The 25,513-nt window shown below is 41.9% G+C and overlaps 1 long non-coding RNA gene across 1 annotated transcript; it reads left to right on the forward strand.

Annotated features, from left to right (window-relative positions):
• The first annotated feature begins 61 nt into the window (after positions 1 to 61).
• Positions 62 to 24,652, forward strand: LOC122118338. Its single transcript, XR_006149337.1, has 3 exons — positions 62 to 263; positions 14,845 to 14,941; positions 23,648 to 24,652. It is a non-coding gene; the product is annotated as an uncharacterized LOC122118338 (long non-coding RNA).
• Positions 24,653 to 25,513: the final 861 nt, after the last annotated feature.

A 25,513-nucleotide genomic window follows, 5' to 3' on the forward strand; every position in this document is an offset into this window, starting at 1 on the left:
CCCCGCCTATAGCCACGCCCCCACGGTGCGGAGCCCCGCCCATCGTCCCCCTTCAGCCCGGGAGCGCGCCTTGGGCCCACTTATACGCTGGGGATGGCGAGGCTGTGAGTTCAGACCCACACAGCGACCCTGCAGCAGACATGGAGGTCGCTGTCGGCATTAAAGCACTCGCCCAGCACCCAGGACAGTTACAGCTTCCGAATCTGGTTTCTGAACGCCCGCCAAGGCTTTGAAAGTTGTACGGACAATCTGCGCCCAGCCTAGTGAGTATCCCGGAAGTCCGAAGACAGGTGCGCCTTGGCTGGGTGTCACGTGGTGTTTGTTAGCCTGGGGACTTGATTCTGGAACGTGTGGCCTCAACTGTAGATGCCTTTCTGCCATGATGGTAACGACTGGCCATGTGTTTCTGTTGAGTCCTGGAAATGGTCGCCGCAGAGACTGGAGAACTGCATCTTCAGTTTCATTTCATGTAAATAGCCACAGGTGGCTGGTGGCAACTGTATTGGGTCAGGTCTGGGCGAGACCAACCTGCAGGTTTGCCTGAACTGTGAGGCTTCTCAGATGCTGCACATTCAATGATAGAATCCAAGAAATCCTGGGCAAATCCAATCCCCTTCAACTCCCCGTTTATGACAGGCCCATGGCAATTGTAGGAAACATCCTACTTTGGATCCCTATAGCACTTGGTCAAGGCCAAGGACTTGGAAAACTTTTTTTATTGTTTGTTTTTTGGTTTCTGGTTCTAGGTCTTGAACTGAGGGCCTCGGCACTGTCTTTTAGCCATTTTCCTCAAGGAGAGAGCATTCATTTTAGTAACCTATCAGTGATTGCCATTAGACTGTTTAATACAGTCACTTTTATGCAGAACCCAAGCAATGACTTTGACTTATTTTAGCCAAAACAACTGGTTCTATGCCTCCCTTGCAGCAAGGACTACAGTGAATGTGGTCAATGTGAAAAGCTTAGAATATTGCAAAGTAAATGCCTTGAAAATATTATCCACTTGTCAGATGGTAAACTTTTTTCAGTATTATTTATAGTTGTATTTTATTGCAGTTTTGCAAGGCACTGGAGTATTTATATGCCTCGCAGCCTGTTTTTGTGACATAGCAGAACAGATACAACACTTTGTTAAAAGCACATTTTTTGTATTGAGTTAAATCTCCTAAAAGGAATGTTAATTAAGCTCATTAATTGTGTCATCAATTTATCCTAGTACTTCAGTATTCATACCTGTTATCTGTATAGATTCTTAAGGATTTTATGTTTACTATGTGAGCCTTGCAAGACTGTGGATATTTTGAATATCGGTCATGATGGCAATTTCTGCCTTATGTGGAATATTGTTTTGAGATCAGATTCCCCACCCTCACAAAAATGGCCACTTGTCAATAAAAATGGTGACATATTAAAAAAGAAGTTCAATCTAGTTTTAAAAAGGATCAATGACTCCAGAGAGGATTAAAATAAACGAATGAAGGAAGTAAACAAGTTAATTCAATACTTGGATAAGAAACTCAGCATTTGGACAAAATACTCAAGAAAAATTCTGAGAGAAAAAAAAGAAGAAGAAATCTTGGATATGAAAATCTTAGGAAATGAAATCCTTGCATGCATGAGGCCCTGGGTTTGATTCCTCAGTACCACATAAGCAGAAAAAGCCAGAAGTGGTGCTGTAGCTCAAATGGTAGAGCACAAGCCTTGAGCTGAATAGCTGAGAGACAGTGCCGAGGCCCAGAGTTCAGGCCCCACGACCAGCAAAAAAAAAAAAAGACAAGGGCTTGGAAGCTGGCTCAGTGGTAGAGCGCTTGCCTTGCATGCCTGAGGCCCTGGGTTTGATTCCTCAGCACCACATAAGCAAAAAGAAAAAAACCAGAAGTGGCGCTGTGGCTCAAGTGGTAGAGCACTAGCCTTGAGCTGAAGAGCTGAGGGACAGCGCCCAAGCCCAGAGTTCAGGCCTCACGACCGGACCTCCCCCCCCAAAAAAAAAGAAAAAAAGAAAAAGAAGGGTTGGAAATTTAGCTCAGTGGAAGAGCACTTGCCTAGCAAGTGCAAGGCCCTGAGTTTAGTCGTCAGCTCTGGAAAGAAAAAAATAAATCAAATTAAAAACTCGATGGAAAGCATCACCAAAAGTTAGACCAGATAGAAGAAAGAATATGAAAGATTTGAGACAAGGTTGAGGGATTACTAGTCAGAGCAATAAAGCAATCATGACAATATTCAAGATCTTTGGAACATAATTAAGAGATCAAACCTAGGAACTGGTGATGTAAAAGAAGAAACTGAGATATGGACCAATGGCATTAAAAACTTATTCAGTGAGAGTATAGCAGAAAATTTCTGAAACCTAGGAAAAAAATAGATGCTTAGGAACAGGACGCATTTAGATTCCTAAATAGGCATGACATCATAGCAAAGAACCTTTCCATGTCGTATAATAGTTAAAATGCCAATACAACAGAACAAAAACTACCAAGAGCTGTAGGAGAAAAGTGCCACATGGCTTACAAAGACAAACTTACCAGGACAACATCATACCTCTTGGTAGAAACCCTGAAGGCCAGGACAGCATGAGCTGATGTATTTTAAATTCTAAAACAGCAGCAAGATTACTATGTTTAGCAAAGTTATTCTTTAAAATCAAAAGAAAGGGCTGAGAAGGTGGCTCAGTGGTAGAGTGCTTGCCTTGCATGCATGAGGCCCTGGGTTTGACTTCTCAGCACCACCTAAGCAGAAAAAGCCAGAAGAGATGCTGTGGCTCAAGTGGTAGAGTGCTAGCCTTGAGCTGAAGAGCTGAGAGATAGCGCCCAGGGGCAGAGTTCAGGCCCCATGACTGAAAAAAATAAATAAAATCAAAAGAAAAAACAAAATCTTTTCATATTAAGTATAAGCTAAAAGCAATTTATCAACAGCAAGCCAGAATTGCAGAATTAAATTAAAAGAGGTATATGCACAATCATGGTCTCTCAGGAAAGCAAAATGTCACCAGGAGAGTTGATATACTAATGAGAATTAGGAAATAATCAAGCACTATTAACTCAGTAAGCCATTAAACTGGAAGGGGAACATTATTACATACCTTCCGATAATTATCCTAAATATAAATGATATTTATTTTCCAACTAAAAAATGTAGACTGGGGGGCTAGGAAGGTGGCTCAGTGGTAGAGTGCTTGCCTTGCATGCATGAGGCCCTGAGTTCAATTCCCCAGCACCAAATAAGAAAAAAGAAAAAAGCCGGAAGTGACGCTGTGGCTCAAGTGGTAGAGCACCAGCCTTGAGCTGAAGAGCTGAGGGACAGCACCCAGGCCCAGAGTTCAGGCCCTACGACCGGACCCCCCCCCCAAAAAAATGTAGACTGACTTGATGAATTAACAAGATATGACTGTTGGCTGTCTACAAGAAATTCACCTCAGGGCTAGGGGCAAACTTAAATAGATAAGCCCCTGTTTAACATGGCCTGGGTTCAATCCCCTGTACTACAAATAAAAATGTTTAAAGTGAACAAGAAACTCATCTCAGAGATAAACATACACATAGACTGAAAGGAAGTAAAAGAAGGAAAATGATTCTCTTGTTTTCACCAATGCCTAAGCTTTCCAAATATGCTTCTGATTCTTGGTCCAGATTCACTCTGTCTCTCTTTGGAGCACTGAACTTCAGGCCTTTTCTGATTGGGTCAGTGTGGGACAGAACTGTAGAAGGGGTCATTGTAAACTTTGTCATACTGCTCATTCATAAGTATTTGATGTCTTCTATGTCCTGGAGGATTTGAGGATTCTATAATTCAGATTTTGTGTTTTTGTTTTTCTGGTACAAGCTTAGAATCTAGTTTTCTTATTTCTGCTAAATAAGTTATTGCTAGCCCATCTGCTTTCTACCTTTTAATATTTTTATTTCTCTTCCTTTGTTTTTCTGGCTCGTGTGTGTGTGTGTGTGTGTGTGTGTGTGTGTGTGTGTGTGTGTGTGTGTGTGTGTGTGTGTGTGTGTGTGTTCATTCATTCCAGTTGGGGGGCTTGATCTCAGAGTCTGGATGCTGTTTTTCTGGCTCGTGTGTGTGTGTGTGTGTGTGTCTGTGTGTGTGTGTCTGTGTGTGTGTGTGTGTCTGTGTGTGTGTGTGTGTGTGTGTTCATTCATTCAAGTTTGGGGGCTTGATCTCAGAGTCTGGATGATGTCCCTGAGCTTTTGTGCTCAAAGCTAGTTTTCTACCACTTTGAGCCATAGCTCCATTTCTACCTTTTTAGTAGTTAGTTGAAGAAAAGGGTCTCACAGACTTTTCTGCCTCTACTAGCTTTGAATTTCAGTCCTCAGATCTTACCTTTCTTAGTAGCCAGCATTACAGGTGTGACCCACCAGCACTGGACCCAATATCTCTTTCTAAAATCTTTTTTTTCCACCAGGCATCGGTGGCTAATGCCTGTAATCCTAGCTACTGAGGAGGCTGAGATCTGAGGATCATGGTTCAAAGCCAGCCCAGACAGGAAAGTCCATGAGACTCTTTTTTTTTTTTTTTTGGGGGGGGGGTCCGGTCGTAGGGCCTGAACTCTGGGCCTGGGCGCTGTCCCTCAGCTCTTCAGCTCAAGGCTAGCGCTCTACCACTTGAGCCACAACACCACTTCCGGCTTTTTTCTTTTTTGCTTATGTGGTGCTGAGGAATCGAACCCAGGGCCTTGCAAGGCAAGCGCTCTACCACTGAGCCACCTTCCCAGCCCCTCCATGAGACTCTTACTTCCAATAAACCACCAGAAAATCAGAAGTGGTGCTGTGGCTCAAGAGGTAGAGCACTAGCCTTCAGCTGAAGAGCTGAGGGACAGCACCCAGGCCCAGAGTTCAAGCCCCATAACCAACAACAAAAAAAAAAAAAAATTTTAAAGCTGGGCTCCAGTGGCTCATTATAATCCTAGCCGCTCAGGAGGCTGAGATCTGAGGAACACAGTGCAAAGCCAGCCTGGACAAGAAAGTCTGTGAGACTCTTAACTCCAGTTCATCATGGAAAAAGCTAGAAGAGGTACTATGGCTCAAGTGGTAGAGTGCTAGTCTGGAGCAAAAAGAGCCTAGGAACAGTGCCTAGGCCCAGAGTTCAGGCCCAGGACTAGCAAAAACAAACAAAACCTTTATAAATTTCATCCTAGTGAGATTTTAGAGAAAGGAAGATTTAAGTTTTCATTCAACATGCTGTTCTAGATATCTTAAACTTGACTAACTTTATTTACTTTTGTCAGTTGTGGGGCTTGAACTCAGGGCTTGGGTGCTGTCCCTGAGCTCTTTTGCTCAAGACTAGCCTCTACGAGTTTGAAGCACAACTCCACTTTCAGTTTTTTGAGTAGTTAATTGGAGGTAAGAGTCTTACAAGGACTTTTCTGCCCATGCTGGCTTGTAACCATGAGCCTCAGACCTCAGCCTCCTGAGTAGTTCGGATTACAGGCATAAGCCACCAGTGTCTGGCTTAACTTCACTCTTGATTAAAGTCAGAATGTGTATCTTTTGTCATTTCTTGGAGATAATCTCTTGGAGAATTTGAACTGTGTCCAATTTATATTTGTGCACTAAGAAGTAACTGGCCCAACTTCTTACAAAAAAAAAATAAAACAGTGCATTTGTTACACCAAATTTATGTGCCACAGTAAACACCTGCTTTATGTTGTTTACATTTAAATGCTTTTTACATTGATTGGTGGAAACAGTTTTTCTTTTTCTTTTTCTTTCTTTTTTAAATTTAAAAAAAAATTTTTTTGTCATCGAGGGGCCTGAACTCTGGGCCTGGGCGCTGTCACTCAGCTCTTCAGCTGAAGGCTAGCGCTCTACCTCTTGAGCCACAGGGCCACTTCCAGTTTTCTGGTAGTTAATTGGAAATAAGAGTCTCACAGACTTTCCTGCCCAGGCTGACTTTGAACCGAGATGCTCAGATCTCAGCCTGCTGAGTGGCTAGGATAACAGGCGTGAGCCACCAGGGCTGGCAAGTTTTTACTTTCTTAATATGCAAAAATTAAAACAACTAACAACACTTTAACTTAACTGCAAATGCCCATAAATTTACATGATTAAACAGAATGACCTTACAACATGGAACCTGCAAGTCATGTTATTCATTTATGAAACTTAGACAGATGTCTCATAAATTTGCTCCAGTGGCTAATCTCATTTCCAAACCTCTCACTCCAAATTATTTATAGCCTCAGCATTAGGAGACTTTTGTTAACAATGAAGTTTAATTAAGTTTACCTGACAGACTATCTGGTTGTAAATGTTTATTTGCAACAGATTAAAAATTAATAGAACTTCGCGTTTGTATCCACATAGTTTAATATTTTCTACATAAGGAAATGAAAATATGTATGAGTATATGCACCTAAAGAAATGCATATAATCAGTAACCAAAATCTGATTGCTTATTCTATTTCCTAATATAATACAATACTGCTATTAATTGAATGCGAATATATAGTGCTTTCTCCCACAGTCATAATTCACAGATCTAAGATCTAAGGGACAGAAATAAGAATGGCATCACTCACTATCATACCTTCTTATCCACTAGCAAAAATTGTATTAATCTTTTCCATGACTTCGTTTTCTGCTGACCTAGAAATCTTCATTTCAAAAGCAAAACTCTTCCACCAGGAAACAGCAAAGATTCCATTAAACTAGCCACTTTGTACTTCTCATATTACTTGGCCAATAGGCAAAGAAAAGGGTTTACTTCTCTGGGTAGGGTGATTGATCTTGAACTGGTTCATAATGCAATTAAGAAAGAGTACCTCTGAAATTCATAGAAGACCCTTTAGAACATATCATAGTATGAAATTCCCTTAAAGTCCATGAAACTACAACCCAGCCAGAATTACAAAGGGTACAAACTCTTCAGGTATGAATGTTTGGCACATCCCACAAGGTCAAAGAACTACAGTCAGCTAATGGGCTTACTGAAGACAAAACAATATATAATAGAAAAAAAGTAGTTTTAAGTACCAGCCATGACTGTATGATTAGCTACAGAAATAAAAACAAGCCAAGCACTAGTGTCGCAGGCCTGTAATCCTAGCTACTCAGGAGGCTGAGATCTTAAAATGGTGGTCCAAAGCAAACATGGCAGGAAAGCCTGTGATACACTTATCTCCAATTAAACACCAAAAAATAAGAAAGTGAAGCTGAGGTTCAAAGTGATAGCATGCTAGCCGTCAGCAAAAGAGCTCAGGGACAGCTCCCAGGCCCTGAACTCAAGCCTTATGATTAAAACAAAACTGAAATCATAGATATTCTTCTTTATTTTGTTACAAATGTATATGTGATATCTTGATTTTCTTCCCTCTCTTGTTTTCATCGTATAGGATATAATGACTAGCCAGATACTGGTGGTTCATACCTATAATCCTAGCTACTCAGGAGGCCGAGATCTGAGGATCACGCTTCAATGCCAGCTAGGGCAGGAAAGTCTGTGAGTCTAATTAACCAACAAAAAGCCAGTAGTGGAGCTGTGGCTCAAGTGGTAGAGTGATAGTCTTGAGCACAAAAGCTCAAGGACAGTGCCCAGGCCTTGAGTTCAAGCCTCAGGACTAGCAAAAAAAAAATATATATATATATATTCATATATATATATGTGTGTACATATATATGTGTGTGTGTGTATGTGTGTGTGTGTGTGTGTGTGTATTTGGGTTGGTCATGGGGCCCGACCTCTGGGCCTTGGTTCTGTCCCTCAGCTCTTCAGCTCAACGCTAGTGCTCTACTACTTGAGCCACAGTGCTACTTCCGGCTTATGTGGTGCTGAGGAATCAAACCCAGGGCCTCATGCATGCAAGGCAAGTATTTGACCACTGAACCACCTTCCCAGCCTTAGGCTGGTTTTATTTTGAGACTTTTGTTTGTTTGTTTGGTCGGTCATGGGGCTTGAACTCTGGGCCTGGGTGCTGTCTCTGAGCTCTTCAGCTCAAGGCAAGCTCTCTACCACTTGAGCCACAGCACCACTTGAGACTATATTTAATATTTAAACTTTTAATAATTTTATATCATAGTGTTAAATTATGGGATACCAAAAGAAGATTAAACATTACTTAAGGATATTATCTCTTCTTCCAGTGTAGGACTTAGTGCATTTTCAGTTGTAAGTAGATAGTTATATCATATTGGGTAAAATTATGATCTTGCTATTGTCTTTATTTGAATATTTCAATAGGGGCCAAGTTAAGAGGAGTGGACTTCTGATGGTTAACTTATTTGATAAACATTATTCTGGGTGTGTCTGTGAGGGTGTTTTTGGATGAGAGTAACATTTTAATTGTTAGATTAAGTAAAGCAGATTGCTCTGCCCAATGTAGGCAAGTCTCAGCTTGAAAAGAAAACAGAAGGCTGAGTAAGAGGAAACAACTCCTGCTTGATTGCTTATACAAGCTGCTACACCGGTTTTTTTCTTACCTTAGAAATATTGGGTCTTTTTTTTTTTGTCAGTCGTGGGGCCTGAACTGTGGGCCTAGGAACAGTCCCTCAGCTCTTCAGCTCAAGGCTAGTGCTCTACCACTTGAGCCACAGCACCACTTCTGGGTTTTGTTTTTTTTTTTTCTGCTTATGTGGTTCTGAGGAATGGAACCCAGGGCCTCATGCGTGCAAGGCAAGCACTCTACCACTGAGCCACCTTCCCAGCCCCAGAAATAAGGCCCTTAGACTAAAACATTCACCATTACTTCTACTGGTTTTCAGACAGAAACTACACATGGGGGCTCCTGGGCTTCTTGCTTGCTGGCTGCAGATCTTGGGACTTCTCAGCACCAAAACCATCTGAGCCAATTCCTTACAATAAATTTCATCTATCTAACTATACATCTCCTATTGGTTTTACTTCTCTCTGGAGAACTCTGACTCATGAAGATACCTTATTTATAAAATGATTGCACTATTTAAATCTCATCAATTATTCAAGTATTAATAACTACACATGAATTGTATGCTTGAGAGTTTCGAAGTATTTTTTGTAATTTCATTTCCTTGGACATAAAGACTTTTAAATAAACCAGCAAAACATAATTTCTATACAGTATGCCTTTTTTAAAACACTCAATTTTAAGAATTCTTCATAAATAAGTCATATTTACAGCATTCATAACAGATGCAGTAAAAAGCAAATATTGCAGATAGAAGATGGAGTATGCGAATGTCCATATCTCAGAGAAATGGATGTTCCTGAATTTACCTAAGGCAGTATTTGGAACAAGTACCACTTGTTATCATCGTCCTACAATGCTTGCTTCCACAGGGCCATGTTAAAATTCTTTTTTCTTTTATGAGCTATTTTATTTTCCTTCCAATTCTAATTCTGCTCAAATTTTTCTATTCAAGTCAAGTCATTTAAACTCCCCTGTTCTGATTGGTATTTTAATTGTCTAGTCCTTTCCAGCTGTGTCCACCACAGTTTTTTTCTGAAGTATAGAGAATTACACTTTCAATGTTTGAATGATAATATTATTGAAAAGGTCATTTTTTTTCTTCCACAAAAAGGAAGGACTTTTCTCTCCCAAATTTTGCTGTAATATCATGAAGGATATGGCTGTCTGTCGCTTCCCTCTAATTAATCTGATAACATTTTAAAGACTGTTACAACTATTCAATCACTTTGTTCTTCAGCTAAGAAATGTGCACACATTATATATATATATAGTACTACTCAGATGTTAAGTGAGGATGGCATTTTGACTGTCATAGGGCATTGTTTTTGTCTTATTGGTCTTCCTTGGTTTTCAGAGATTCAGTTCACTTTGTATTTGAAGAAAACTAATGGATGATCTGATAAAAGTGATAACATTACTCTGGAACTGACCAATAGAATCCCATTAGGACAGACTATTTGTTGGATCTCTTTTTGGCTTTAAGAAACAGAAGCTAGAGGCTGGGTCTATGGCTTAGTGGTAGAGTGCTTGCCTACCATGCATGAAGCCCTGGGTTTAATTCCTCACTACCACATACACAGAAAAAGCTGGAGGTGGTGCTATGGCTCAAGTGGTAGAGCGGTAGCCTTGATCAAAAGAAGTTCAGGACAGTGTCCAGGCCCTGAATTTAAGCCCCAGGACTGGCAAAAAGAAAAGGAAAAAAAGAAAAAGAAACCAGCTCAAGTTTACTTCAGAAAAAAAAATGTGAGACATGATAGGATGAAACCAAGGCCATGCCACAGAATGGAAGTGGAAGTGTGCACCAGACTCTCATGTCTTTGTTCCATTCCATGTATTCTTTTTTCCCCCAGTCTTTGCAGAAAAAAAGCTACACAAACCCCACTTTTTATATTCTGTAATAAAGATTTCAACCCAGATAAAGATCATGTCCCTTATTCTCATTTTACATTTTTCTCAGATTCCCTACTCAGTCCAAATTCTTGCCAAAATGGAAGTTAGAAGGTTATGATGCATAGCCAGAGCTTCTGACAGGTCATCCTTTGACCATGTGGATAAGGAGGAAAAGGAGAAATTTACAGAGAAAAGGGACTGACCTGGTGGTGAGTCTACTAGATGTCTTTTGCAAGACCTTCTCTTTCTATCTAATGGAATATTGATCTTAAAAAGTGGCTTGCTAGCCAGACACTGGTGGTTCATGCCTGTAACCCCAGCTACCAAGGAGGCTGAGATCTTTTTTTTTTTTTTTTTTTTGGCCATTACTGCTTTTATTTAGAAAATTACTGTTCAAGAGGCTGAGATCTTTGAACCTGATCTGAGGATCTGGTTCAGAGATAGCCTGGGCAGAAAAGTCCCCAATTAATAATCTCCAGTTAGCCACTCAAAACCAGAAGTGGAACTGTGGCTCAAAGTGGTAGAGTGCTAGCCTTAAGTGAAAAAGCTCAAGAATAGCGTCCAGGCCTGAGTTCAAGACCCAGAACCAGCACTGGCTTTCTGCCAGTCATTCTTTCTGGGAAAAAGGAAGTGAATGCTATTAAGGTAGAGTTGGGAAAGGGAGGAATTTTTGAGCCTTTAGACCTTTGTGAACCCCTTCAATTCATACCATGTGTATAATTTTTGACAGCTTATCAAGGCTATCCATAGAAAAAGATTCCATTGATTCTTGGATTTGATCCAACTTGACATGCAAAGGTATATAAATTACCCAGATGAATGTTATAGAGATTCAACTCATCTATTCTGGTGCCTGAAATGACCATAATTGCAAGCAGCGACTTATTTGTTTCCATCCTATAAACCAGTGAGTTCCAGCCTGAATGGCCTAGACATGTAGAGATGTCTAGAACTGAAGCCCTATCAGCTATTGCAAATATCTCATAAAGTTCCAAGAAAATAATAAATTTCCTGGCACAAAGCTGTGATAGACTATCTAAACCATCAAAATTTTCTGCTTTAGAATGAAATTATATCAACCATAAGCAACAAATCATGATTATGATTTAAAATGTCATTTAACACATACACAAACAGTTGGTTAAATAAATTCTGAATAAATACCATCTAGTCCATTTTCTGTTACTATAACAAAATACATGATATAAGGTGGTTAAACAAGAACAGGTTTATTTTGGTTTATGGTTCTGGGAGTCCAAGAGCAAGATGCCAACATCTGCTCTAGTTCTGGGACTAGTGCTCTTTCTTTCTTTCTTCCTTCCTTCCTTCCTTCCTTCCTTCCTTCATTTCTTTCTTTCTTTCTTTCTTTCTTTCTTTCTTTCTTTCTTTCTTTCTTTCTTTCTTTCTTTCTTCCTCTTTCTTTCTTTCTTTCTTTTTGGCCCATCTTGGGGCTTGAACTCAGGGCCTGGGCACTGTCCCTGAGCTTCTTTTGCTCAAGGCTACTACTCTACCACTTGAGCCACAGCACCAACTCCGGCTTTTTCTCTTTATGTGGTACTGAAGAATCGAACCAGGGTTTTATGAATGCTAGGTAAGCACTCTACTACTAAGCCACATTACCAGCCTGCTATTTCCATTTATGGTGGAAAGTTGAATAACAAGTGAGCATGTGCTAAAAAAACAGTGCACAGATGAAAGTGAGGAGGGTGCCAGGTTCCCTTTCAATGACCTGTTCCTGTGGTAGAGAACTGCTTTCCTTTTGGTGGAGCTTCATTAAATTCCTTCATGAGCATAAATCCTCTATGACCTAACTAGCTCTTGGAGCTTGAACTTGGGGCCTGGGCTCTGTCCTGGAGTTCTTTTGCTCAAGGATAGTGCTCTACCTGTTTGAGCCACGTACCACTTACAGTTTTCTTGTGGTTAATTGGAGATAAGAGTCTCACAGATCTTCCTGCCCTGGGTAATTTAGAACTGTGAGCCTCAGATCTAGGATTACAAGCATGAGCCATCAACTCCTGGCGTGTGTGTGTGTGTGTGCATGCGTGCGCGCGTGCGCCAGTCCTTAGACTTGAACTCAGGGTCTGGGTACAATCTATGACCTTTTGTGCTCAGGGAGAGTGCTCTACTACTTGAGCCACAGCTCCACCTCAGGCTTTCTTTAGTGGAGAATTGGAGACAGGAGTCTCACATATTTCCTACTCCGGCTGTCTTTGAACCATGATCCTTAGATCTCAGACTCCTGAGTAGCTAGGGTTACAGGTGTGAGCCACCGGCACCTGGTCTAACTAGTTCTTAAAGGCCCTACCACCTCTCAACAACATTACATTGGGAGAATTAAACCTCTACCTGGGTTTTAGTGAGGATAAAACATCTTCCTCGGAGAAATTACTCTGGTTATATTCTAGAGACTAGAAAGAAAGTTAAGGCTCAAAGTCATCTTTCCTAGAAGTCTTTAAATCTAAGGTAAGTAGTCATCTCTCTAAAATAATCTCTGGAAGATCCTTCATTTTCCTCTTAAGATATATTAAAATAACCATCTACCCAATTAGGAGAAGTTCTATTAATTAGGTAACATACTGTTTGAGTGACAGAGACCTGGAAATATAAAATTCTGCCTTTGGAGTAGGCATCTGGCCATCCTGCGAATATCAAGATTTTAGATGTGCAGGATTGCCTGCAATTTCTGATTCCTATAGCCATCCTGAACACTTGGTCATTTCTCTTTTCATCCTGTGAATAGGCCCCCTGGGCCCAGATGTAATGAACAAAATGAGGAGGAAAGATTTCAAAGATATTAATTTTCTTTGTATAGTCCAGCCTATCAGAAATCCTTCAAGCCCTAGGCAGCTATATATATATATTTATTTTTTGGGGGGGGGTCCGTTCGTGGGGCCTGAATTCTGGGCTTGGGCACTGTCCCTCAGTTCTTCAGCTCAAGGCTATCGCTCTACTACTTGAGCCACAGGGCCACTTCTGGTTTTCTGAGCGGTTTATTAGAGATAAGAGTCTCACAGACTTTCCTGCCCAGGCTGGCTTTGAACCATGATCCTCAGATCTCAGCCTCCTGAGTAGCTAGGATTTACAGGTGTGAGCCACTGGCGCCCGGCTCAACAGGTCATTTTAAGCAGTCTTGAGCTCTTCTATCTCCCCTTACAAGGCTTGTAGCTCTCTACTACACTGCTATTCCAATCCACCTTGCAGAAGAGTAAGCCCTGGTCAAATGAGAAGGCTCACACCTGCAAATCACTAGAACTGGTCCCTCCATGTTACTCTGAGGTATGATACCTCTAAATTTGAAGAAAAGTTTATGAGGAGAGAAGCAAAAATGAAGACCTAAATTCTCACATTACTTTTTCAAAGCATTGTTTAAATATAAAGCTAGGTATTTATTCAAAATCTGTTCATATATGATGGACAAATCACTTCTTAAATGTTCTTTGTGAGGCAATAAAAAGAAGGAAGGTGAAGGAGAGTAAGGTTTTCTTCACACCCTTAAAATGCATGTACAGAATGTTCTTTGTAAAGCAAATGTACGGAAAATTATTTTCTTCTTTGGAGCATCTGCGAGTTTTTCTTCTTTAGAAAAAAAACAGGCTCTTTTTGGTGGACACATGACAAGGAAGGAGTTTAGTGTACCACACAATCATGCTATTTTAAACAGCTCCATCTCAAATTAAGTTTACATATAGTAGCTTTCTAAGGAGGGAGGGTGGCAACATGTAAGCAATTTGAAAGTCTAACATTTCATTTACCGGTTCAAAATAGCTTTCAATTTCCTTACTAGTGTGCTTCTAATTAAATCTTAATTGTACCATTCATTATGAAATGAAAGAAACACTGTTATACTGGATTTTCTCTAAGAGGAAATCAAAATGGCTCTCATAAAATGGCTTATACACACATACACACACAAAGGAAAAATTAAAATAATGCACAAAGAAGCCTTAAAAGTAAGCATTAACATTTGAATTTTCATAAGTATAAACTTGTCATAAGGAATATATTTTGATAGACCCAAATTAGTAAGTATATCTAATTAATTATAGTAAATTTTCCAAACTTATACAGTAACTTTAGGAATGGAAAAAAATGTGTACATTCTGTACTAGTGGTTAATAGGAGATTCAGCTAGACATAGAAGGAACTATATGACCCTGTAAGACTGCAGGCCTGGCCAGATATTTCCTGAACAGATCTATACCACAAGTCAGCCATTGTACTTTGAGGTCATGAGTGTTTTATGAACTGTTTCCAATACCAGCCCTGGCAGGTAACCCATGAGATTATCTCCAGGTCATCACAAAAAAATCCAGAAGTGGAATTGCAGTTCAAGTGGTAGAGTGCTAGCTATGAGCCAAAGGAACTCAGGGACAGTGCCCAGGCCCAGAGTTCATGACCCAGTACTGGCAAAAGAAAGGAAGGAAGGAAGATAAGAAGGAAAGAAGGAAAAGAAAAGAAGAAAGATGAAGGAAGAAGAAAAGGAAAGACTCACTCTGCAGAATATAGAATATATCAGTATCAGTCATTTGAGATTCAGGTTCCCCTGCCTTCTCATTCTTGCCTTGTTTCTATTTCAGGGACTTTATGGGAAACAATTAAATTAATATTTTAAAGACAATAAAACAGGTTCTGGACCTTATCTCTGCCTGAGAATTTCAGAAGTCACAATACCAGGTAAGGATAGATCATCCATCATTTGTTAGTCTAGTGTGGTCAATGGCTCCATAGTGAGCTGTAGCATTGTTGAAGTGTTGACCAGTTGAAATCCAGTATTAGTGCACATGGTAATGAACAATCTGTTGTGGCTTTGAAGTAAAGGTGGTTACATGAATCAATAGTCATGGAAAGCTTTTCAAGTGCTTTGAGGACACAGGATTCAGATTAATGTCCATGATATTTCTTCTGACAAGGAAATGTAAGAAGCTGAGGGCATGTTCCAAGCTAAAGGATTGGAAACGGCCTAGACATTAAATTTTCACATAAGTGCTGTTAGAGATGTACTGGCAAAATCAAGCCATAGATGCTTTCAGGCATTTATAGATTATCTCCTTGGGAACAATTTTTATAAATGGCCACCTTGCCGGGTACCGGTGGCTCATGCCTGTAATCCTAGCTACTCAGCAGGCTAAGATCTGAGCATCACGGTTCAAGCCAGCCTGGGCAGGAAAGTCCATGAGACTCTTATCTCCAGTTAACCACCAGAAAACCAGAAATGATACTGTGGCTCAAGTGGTAGAGCGCTTGCCTTGAGCTGAAGAACTCAGGGACAGCACCCAGGCCCAGAGTTCAAGCCCCACAACTGACTAAATAAGTAAATAAATAAAACGGCTACCTTCTCGGCAAAATCCATTTAGAACTATGATGGGACAGGATACTTTCAATACTGAGTTAAAATGTTCCAGGACTGCAAGTAATTCTGTCACTCCACTAAATCCTCGGTCTGACTGGGAAATTCTACTTCCCGAATCCCACTCCAATTCCTAAGTTAAAGTATTAGCCCTTAGTACCTCACAATGTGACCTGATTTGGAGAAAAGCTCTTGACAGAAGTAATCAAATTAAAATGAGGTCATTTAGAGGGAACCCTAATTCAAGATAAGTGGTATTCTCACAAAAATGGAAATATTTGGACTCAGATTCACATAGAAGGAAGACAGTGTAACAATACAGGAAAATCTAGACTTATACAAGCCAAGGACTGAGGCATAAACAGGTTCTTCCCTTCACAGCCCACAAAAGGAAGCAGCCTGTGGACACCTTCATCCCAAACTTCTACATTCAGATAGGTGAGACAATACATTTGTTGGCTAAGCGTGGACACTGTGTTACAATAACCCTAGGTGCACTCTCACAAAAATACTGTTTTAGTCAAAGAACTTCTTTGTATGTTGGATTTCTGAGTATAAATTCTTTGAATGAGGAAACATTGCTGCAGTCTAGTATGACTGATTTTAAGTTTTTCTTTCTAATCACAGGTTCAATTGTTTTGAGGCAGTGCTTCAATAATAAATTTCTATCATTAAAAACACAAAACTTTTCATTTTATCAATTTATCATTGTCTTAGTCACCCCCCACCAAAAAAAAAAAGCAGAGCTAAAGATGCACACATAGTGTATTTAGCATGAGATTCCAGAGTACAGTACATGCTTCTTGATGCTATGTGTTATTATTTTTTGATAAACCATTAATCTATGGCTTTCAATTTTTTATTATAAAGGTGATACAAAGGAGTCACAGTAACCTAAGTCAGCTAAAAAGTATATTTCTTGTTGGACAATGTCACCCTTCCCTTGCACTCACCCAGTTTTTGATCTATGGCTTTTGTTCAGAGATGTTAAAACATTAGCCTTCAAAGTAATATCTGCCAAGCCAGGTGCTGGCAGCTCATACCTATAATCCTAACTACTCAGGAAGCTAACATCTGCGGATTATGATTCAAAGCCAGCCTAGTCTGAGACTTTTCTTTGGTCAGTTGTGGGGCTTGAACTCAGGACCTGAGTACTATCCCTGAGCTTCTTTGTGCTCAAAGCCAGCACTCTACTGCTTGAGCATTGCTTTTGTTTTTTTCTGATTAGTTTATTGGAGATAAGAGGTTCATGGGGACTTTTCTGCATGGGCTGGCCTCAAACTGTGATCCTCAGATCTCAGTCTCCTGAATAACTAGGATTACAGGCATGAGTCACCAGCACCTGGCAAGACTTTTTTTTTTTTTTTGGTCAAGGGTCTTGAACTCTGGGCCTAGGCACTGTCCCTCAGCTCTTCAGCTCAAGGCTAGCGCTTGAGCTACAGTACCACTTCTGGTTTTTCGGGGGGTGGGGATGCGCATTAGAGATAAGTGTTTCCCAGACTTTCCTGGACCTGGCTGGCTTTGAACCACAATCCTCAGATCTCAGCCTCCTGAGTATCTAGGATCACAGGCGTGAGCCACTGGCACCAGGCCTGGCAAGATTTTTATTTCCAATTAACCACCTAAAAACCAGAAGTGGAGCTGTGGCTCAAGTGGTAGAGCACTAAGCTTGAGCAAAAGACCTCAGGGACAATGCCCAGGCCCTGAGTTCAAGCCCTTTACTGGCCAATAAAGAGTAAGTACATCTACCAGTTAAAGTTCTTTTTTTTTTTTTTTCTTTTTTATGTTGTGGGGCTTGAACTCTGGGCCTGGGTGCAGTCCCTCAGCTCTTCAGCTCAAGGTGAGCTCTCTACCACTTGAGCCACAGCACCACTTCCGGTTTTCTGAATGGTTTATTGGAGATAAGAGTCTCATGGACTTTCCTGCCTCAGTTAGCTTTAAGCCAGATCCTCAGATCTCAGCCTACTGAGTAGCTAGGATTACAGGCGTGAGTCACCAGCACCTGGCATGCCAGTTAAAGTTCTACACTAATAAAACTCCAAATCAAAAGAAGCCATATTAATCTGCAACATGTTCTACACATAATGTTCAAAAGCAGAGTGTGCTTAACTTTTACCAGGCCCTGAGTTCAATAGCAACACCAAAACAAAGCAACAAAAAGAATTGTTCACTATAAAGCAGATTGTATCAGTAATATAACCAATAAGATATAAAGAGATTTATTTATGGAATAAATAAGAATACTGTGACACCTGGCCAGTCTGAAATTTGTGGGACAGAATTTTGAGGCAACAGTTCTTCTTAAGAAGCTTCAGTTAGCGGGTGCCGGTGGCTCATGCCTGTAATCCTAGCTACTCAGGACGCTGAGATCTGAGGATCATGGTTCAAAGCCAGCCCAGGCAGGAAAGTCGGTGAGACTCTCATCTCCAATAAGCCACTAGAAAACCAGAAGTGGCACTGTGGCTCAAACGGTAGAGCGCTCACCTTGAGCTGAAGAGCACAGGGACAGCACCCAAGCCCAGAGTTCAAGCCCCATGTCCGACCAAAAAAAAAAAAAACTTCAGTTATTGCTTGTTTTGTCCACTGATGAGATGAGGCCCACGTGCACTGCTGAGAGTCATCTCTTGGTAGATATTAACCATTTCCACAGAATACTTTCACAGCAGCACTGATTGCTGATAACTGCATACTGCAGCCTCACTATTGTTAAGAAATAAAAATAATCAGGCTGGAAGTGAAAGTAGCTTGAACAGTAGAGCACCTGTATAGCCAGTACAAGGTCCTGAGTTCAAAACCAATACCACCAATTTTTTTTTTGGCTGGTCATGGGGCTTGAACTCTGGGCCTGGGCGCTGTCCCTCAGCTCTTTAGATCAAGGGGAGCCACAGCACCACTTCCAGCCTTTTCTGCTTACGTGGTGCTGAGGAATTGAACCCAGGGCCTCATGCATGTGAGGCAAGCACTCTACCACTGAGCCACCTTCCCAGCCCCCACCAAAATTTTTTATTTTTATTTATTTTTTGGGGGGGAGGTCCAGTTGTGAGGCCTGAACTCTGGGCCTGAGCACTGTCCTACAGCTCTTCAACTCAAGGCTAGTGCTCTACCACTTGAGCCACAGCACCACTTCTGGCTTTTTTTCTTTTTGCTTATGTGGTGCTGAGGAATCGAACCCAGGGCCTCATGCATTCAAGGCAACCTCTCTACCACTGAGCCACCTTCCCAGCTCCCCACCAAAATTTTTTAAAAAAGAAAAACTCTAGGAACATGGATTTCCTTCCTTGTGCCATTCTGGGAATGTCAGAAAATGCACTCTAGTTTCTTTTAAGAAGCAGTCACAGTCTGGATACCAGTAGTCTGTAATCCTAGCTACTCAGGAGGTTGAGATTTAAGGATCATGATTCAATACCATCCCAGGCAGAAAGTCTGGGAGACTCTTATCTCCAGTTAACCACAAAAAAAAAAAAACCAGAAGTGGAGCTGTAGCTCAAGTGGGAGAATGCTAGCCCTGAGCAAAAACAAAAACCTAGAGACCATGCCCAGACCCCAGAACCAACACACACACATGCTCACACACACACATATACACATACCAGCAGTATTTTAAATCTTAAAAAAAAAAGTACAGGGAGTTTAGTGACACAAATGTATTTTTTACTGATAAAGAATGTCACCTAAGCCAGGCGATGGTGGCTCTACCTGTAGTCCTAACTACTCAGAAGGTTGAAATCTGGCAATTTGAAGCCAGCCTGGGCAGGAAAGTCCATGAGACTCATCTCCAATAAACTACTCAGAAAAAGCCAGACATAGTTCTGTGACTCAAGTGGTAGAATGCTAGCCTTGAGCCAAATAAGCTCAGGGACAGCACTCAGGCCCAGAATTCAAGCCCCAGGATTGTCACAAAAATAAAGAAAGAAAAGAAAAAGAAAGGAAAGAAAGAAAGAGAGAGAGAGAAAGAAAGAAAAAGGAAGGAAGGAAGGAAGGAAGGTGTAAACCTGTAATCCTAGCTACTCAGGAGGCTGAGAACTGAAGATAGTAGTTCAAAGCCAGGAAAGTCTGTGAGACTCATCTCCAATTAATGACCAGAAAACCAGAAGTGGCACTGGGGCTCAAGTGGTAGAGTGCTCATCTTGAGCAAAAGAGCTCAGGGACGAATTTAAACTCTACAACAGACAGGAGGAGGAGAAGGAGGAGGAAGAAGAATTATTTATCTCTTGTCTCTTAAAAAGGCACAAGCCCTTCCTATCCTTCCCTTCATAGCTCATCAAATAAGTTCCTAAAAGAAGTTGATTGAGCCTGAGCTATAGGTGTGTTCAGTGGCCTCCTAGCATTTTCTTTAAGATTGGGAACACAACATACAGCCCAGCTTTTATAATTATTAGTACATTAAGGATATGATAGAATAGACTTTATATAGAATTTGTTAGTTATTACCCTCATCATGAGGAAATAATTAAGCACCTTTGGTATACCTGTGCTAAGGACTGGAATGATTAACCTGAGTGTATCCAGGCCTAGATTCTGATAAGCTACCTAAGAGCTCAAATGGAGCAAGTAATGGCAGATCTTGGATTGATTGTTATTGCTTGTGGCCATCTCTGTGACCCAGAATCAGCACTCACATCCCTACAGACATCCAACAAAGGCACAGTAAGATACATTAAATATATAAATATATATAAGCTTATGAATAGAAATTGCAGTGTCTGCTACAGTAAAATTGGAAGCACTCCATTTCTTTGTAATTATCATTTGCTTGACCTTTAATTTTTTTTTGGCCCAGCTGAGAACATTGTGATAATTTGTTTTATGTTAGAGATGGAAGGGAAATGTTCAATTTTTTTTTTTTTTTGTCAGTTGTGGGGCCTGAACGCTGGGACTGGGCGCTGTCCCTCAGCTCTTCAGCTCAAGGCTAGCACTCTACCACTTGAGCCATAGTGCCACTTCCAGCTTTTTCTGCTTATGTGGTACTGAGGAATTGAACCCAGGGCCTCATGCATGCAAGGCAAGCACTCTACCACTGAGCCACCTTCCCAACCCTCAAACTTAAATTTAGTTGTTTTCTCATTGATACTAAAGGACTAACAAGAAGGCATCTTTCATCTCTTCTGAATAGAATATGTTCACTAATATTGTAAATATAGGTATACAAATCCCCATAATTGAATTTATATCCCTTTCATTTAACAACAGGGAAACTCTAAACTAGCCACTTAATCTCTGTGAACCTTAGTTTATTTATCCAAAAATGAATCAAATGATTTTATTATTTATTTTTGTGACAGTCCTGGGTTTTAAACTCAGGGCCTGCACACTATCCCTGAGCTTTTGTGCTCAAGGCTAGCACTCTACCACTTGAGCAACAGCTCCACTTCTAGCTTTTCTGTTAATTAATCGGAAAGTCACAGACTTTCCTGCTCAGGCTTGCTTTGAACTGTAATCCTCAGATCTCAGTCTCCTGAGTAGCTAGGATTATAGGCTTGAGCCAGTGGTACCAGACTGACACTATATTTTTTTATCAGCATTTTCTATGGGCCTTCCTGGTAGAGAAAAACAGAAACATAGTGAGACAAGCCAAGCATCCAAAGCAAAAGTCCCAGCATATGCTTTCAGAGGAAGGCTCTCAGATTTGTAATCTGATCATGTTGGAGATGTAGAGAAGGAAATGGACTGTGAAAAGTCTGGAGCTTGAAAGACCTAGGGCTTGCTGGGAAGTAATGGATTCTCAGGTCAGAGTTTTGACATACAGTTCTCAGACAAAGAGTTGGGTCCACACAGCTCTACTTCTGGGTCTGAGTATGACTACTGAAACTTATTCACTGGCCAGGAATCCCTTGTTGACTTGGTAGCCCTTATAGCAAGCTTGGGCCATGTATTCTGCGTATCTTGCGTCCTCTCTCCTCCATGTTTGCACTTACAGTGGAGAATCACAACACAGCTGGAGATGTTCCTTGCTCTTGCACACTCAAATAAAACCTCATCATTTCAGCAACAGTTCTTACTTGCTGAGAAGTATAGTTCCCACTAGATCCCAGAAAGACTATTCCCAAGCCAACCACTCCTAGATGTGGCTTAGAAACCCAGACTCTGAATCTCAGAGAATGGTTAACCATTCAACAAATAATTCCTGTGAATTGATCTTTGGATTCGATGCTGTGGGTAATACCAGTCGCATTGTACTTAAAAACTAGTGGAAGGGGCTAGAAACGTGGCTTAGTAGCAGAGTGCTTGCCTAGCATGCATGAAGCCCCTGGGTTTGATTCCTCAGTACCACATAAGCAGAAAAAGCTGGAAGTAGGGCTTTGGCTCAATGGCTCAAGTGATAGAGTGCTAGCCTTGAGCAAAAGAAGCTCAGAGATAGTGCCCAGGCCCTGAATTCAAGCCCCAAGACTGGCAAAACAAACAAAAACTAGTGGAAAAAGAATATATATATATATATATATATATATATATATATACATATAATGTTACATATACTTATTGAGGTAGTTATGATCAAAGAGGAAAATTAAAGGGAAAGTTAGTGATATGGGAAGAGTTGAAAGGTGAAGAAGTAACAAGGACATCTTCATGGAAGAGTGGTATTTGAACTTTACCTCAAAGGAAGGGTAAGCTCCAAATGAATGGATAGATGGTTTCCAAGAGAATAAAATGCTTATTTTATTGTCTGGATGCAGGAGAGATAGGATGTGAGAAGAAAGTCCTTGCAGAATATCCATACACACAGGAAATCATGGGAAATAAAGAAGGATGAAGAGGGAGCCACCCAGTCACATCTCCATAAAGAATTGAAAGGAGGCTTTAAAAAGAGCTCAAGGACACAAATGCCATCCTTTGCACTTCCTTGATTAACCTCAAGTGCTCACCCCAGCTAAACAGTGACATTCTAATCAGTGAGATCTTATTTATGATGTCACCTTTCTTTTCTTCTTTTATTTTTAACTGTTTGGCCTTGGACATCAGCAAAGATTTACAGTGGTTCTCTCACTGTTTCGCTAGGGCCTGAAAATACCTCTATCTTTTGGGCTCAAGATGACCCCTATTAAAAATGAGTACCGGGCTGGGAAGTTGACAGTGGTGGTAGAGTGCTTGCTTCGTATGCATGAGGCCCTGGGTTTGATTCCTCAGCACCACACAAGCAGAAAAGAACTGGAAGTGGCACTGTGGCTCAAGTGGTAAGGCGCTAGCCTTGAGCTGAAGAGCTGAGGGACAGCAACCAGGCCCAGAGTTCAGGCCCCATGACCGACAAAAAAAAATTGTACCAAGCTGGACACTCGTGGGTCACCCCAGTAATCCTAGCTACTCAAGAGGCTGAGATCTGAGGATCAAGGTTCAAAGCCAGGTCAGGCAGGAAAAGCTGTTAAACTCTTATCTCCAATAAAACCACCAGAAAACCAGAAGTGGCACTGTGGTTCAAGTAGTGGTAGAGTGCTTGCCTGGCATGCATGAGGCCCTGGGTTCGATTCCTCAGCACCACATTAGCAGAAAAAAGCTGGAAGTGGCACTGTGGCTCAAGTGGTAGAGTGCTAGCCTTAAGCTGAAGAGCTCGGGGACAGGGCCCAGAGTTCATGCCCCATGACCAACAAATTAATTAATTAGTTAGTTAATTAATTAATATGAGTACCAGACACCAAAGGAATGGGGCTTGCAGCAGAAATCTGTTTAGAAGAAAGACAGGGAAGATTCTGGAATCTAGGTGCTGTCCTCATAGCTGCAGATATGAGCATCCAACCTTCATGTGATCTCTGTAATTGCCCATCTTCCAGACCTCCAGTGGGAGAAAGGAGGTCTTGTCTTAAGGCCAGAGTCTGACCCCTAGGAAGCCTGGTAAACCATACTAACACTGCAGCAAATAGTGTCTTAGCCCGCTCTCTCAGAAGTCCCGCTGCTACCGCATCTTTTGTTCTCTGCTTCTTCCCCTGTTATTATCCTTCCCCTCCCTCTACTTTCCTCTCTCCCTTCTCACCCCTGCACTGACATTTGGCGAAGAAGTTTCCAAAGCCTTCAATTCTTAAACTTTCCTTTTCTTCCACCAGGGGTCGGCTTTGTTTCTTTTTTTCCGAGGCTGATGCAGCTCCAGATTGGGAAATCCTGGTCCGCAAACAGGAGGTGACGCCCATCGGTCAGGCTGCTGGAGGGGCGAGGCCTCGGGCAGGGGAGAGCCTACTGGTGAAGGGAGACACTGCCAGCCAAGAGGGAAGCTGGAACCTTCTATGCCTCCAACAATGTCTGTCCTCCTTCCGATGTAACACATTTGAATTGGACCCAGTCTATCGGGTTAGGGAACACCAGAACACGTTAGGGGACAGGTTAGCCTGGGCACCGAGATGGCAAGGCGAACCCTGGCAGGTGCTCACAGTGGCAAGGGTGGTCCCGGAGAGGGCAACAGAGAAAGACCAAGTCTTGCTTGGATGGGGCAGGCTAGGGAAGCAGGAAGAACTTCCCCTTCCTGGTGTCTCAGCACAGTGAAGGTCAGGTGGGGAATGGGTGAACGCCCAGCTGATCTCAGCTAGGTGGGTGGGTTGTGGCTTCACTTGGTTGGCCGAGGTCTGTGCCTCCAATGTCCAGCCAGCTGGTCCATGTACGAGATGCCCACAGCCACAGCCTGTGTCCCTTCCAACCCAGAACCAAGTGTTCTTCACAGCCTTTTCATCTTCTTGTCCTTTTTCCTGTTTTGTGTCTTCCCATTTGTAGCCCTCTGGCTACATACCAACAAAGACGCCCCAAAATAAAAGTCAAGTCGACATTACAAGCAAGTATTATTGCTTGTGCCATCCCAACGCCGCCCCCTCCTCCCCTTAAATTGTGTTTCAAAACAACATGGTGACTTCTGGACAAGATTTTTCTGTTTCACCCACACCACAATAGAGATGCAATGAATGCGGCTGCTAGAATGTTTGACTATGTCAAATTCAGTCCCGAAGGCTGGCGTGGGCCAGCACTGGGGCTCCGCTTTGTGCTATGTTTCACGGAGAAGATATTAATTAAAAGAAATACATGATTAAAAAGTAATGAGTTGAATAAAAATTATCTCAGCTCATTTTCTGATTATGTTAATTGTTAAAAACCCTTCAATCACGCCGTTGCAGTCAATGGGCTTTAATGTGAAATTAGTGGGCTCTTGATAACTTACAGTCCAGAATAATCCTGGCGGTTTAGTCATCATTCCTAATAACAAGGATGTTGCTAAGAACAGAAATTTTACATGATTTTGATACACTCAGCCCTTCCCCCATGAATCATTTTTTTAAAGCTTAGCTTGTTAGTGATTTCCAACTCTTCCACGGTCCTACCGGCCTTGGCAAAACTCGAATCTGCAACCCCGCCCCTTCCACTCCCCGAGCTCAGCCTGGGGAGTTTGCTGGCAGTTGGTTCTCAGTCCAGCGGCCAGAAGCCTTTGGGAAACGAGTAAGTAGCTTTCCTGGCCAGCGACACCAGAGTGCCAACCTGCATCCCCGGCTGCGCTGGAAAGGAGTGAGGAGAGAAGAGAATCCCCAGTAGGAGGCCCGAGCAGCCACTGGACATTTGGTCGATCAGCGACATGCAAGCCAGCCTGCGATCAGCGACAAGCAAGCCAGCCTGCAAGGCAGGCAGTGAATGAGCCTGCATGATCCCTGTGAGTTTCACGAGGCTGCAGGACTGGGGCAGACCCAGCTGCAGGGCCTGTGTAGTTGTGTGCACAGCCCACCCCCCTCCGCCCGCACTGCAGTCTCAGAGGTTTGGCTTCTATGGATCTTGAGAACTCAAAGATTTGAAGGAGCAGAGGATCGAGAGAACAGGAAAAGGGTCCTCAGCCCCCAGAACAGGGCCTGTGCTGCTGACAGTGCCCAGGACAGAATAGGCTGGAAATTAAAATTAGTTGAAACTGTGTTGGACTCTGATGAATGTTGATGGCTGAGCCC

The sequence above is a fragment of the Dipodomys spectabilis genome, unplaced genomic scaffold (genome assembly GCF_019054845.1).
Source record: "Dipodomys spectabilis isolate Male_0828 unplaced genomic scaffold, ASM1905484v1 ptg000001l, whole genome shotgun sequence".
Taxonomy (NCBI): Eukaryota; Metazoa; Chordata; class Mammalia; order Rodentia; family Heteromyidae; genus Dipodomys; species Dipodomys spectabilis.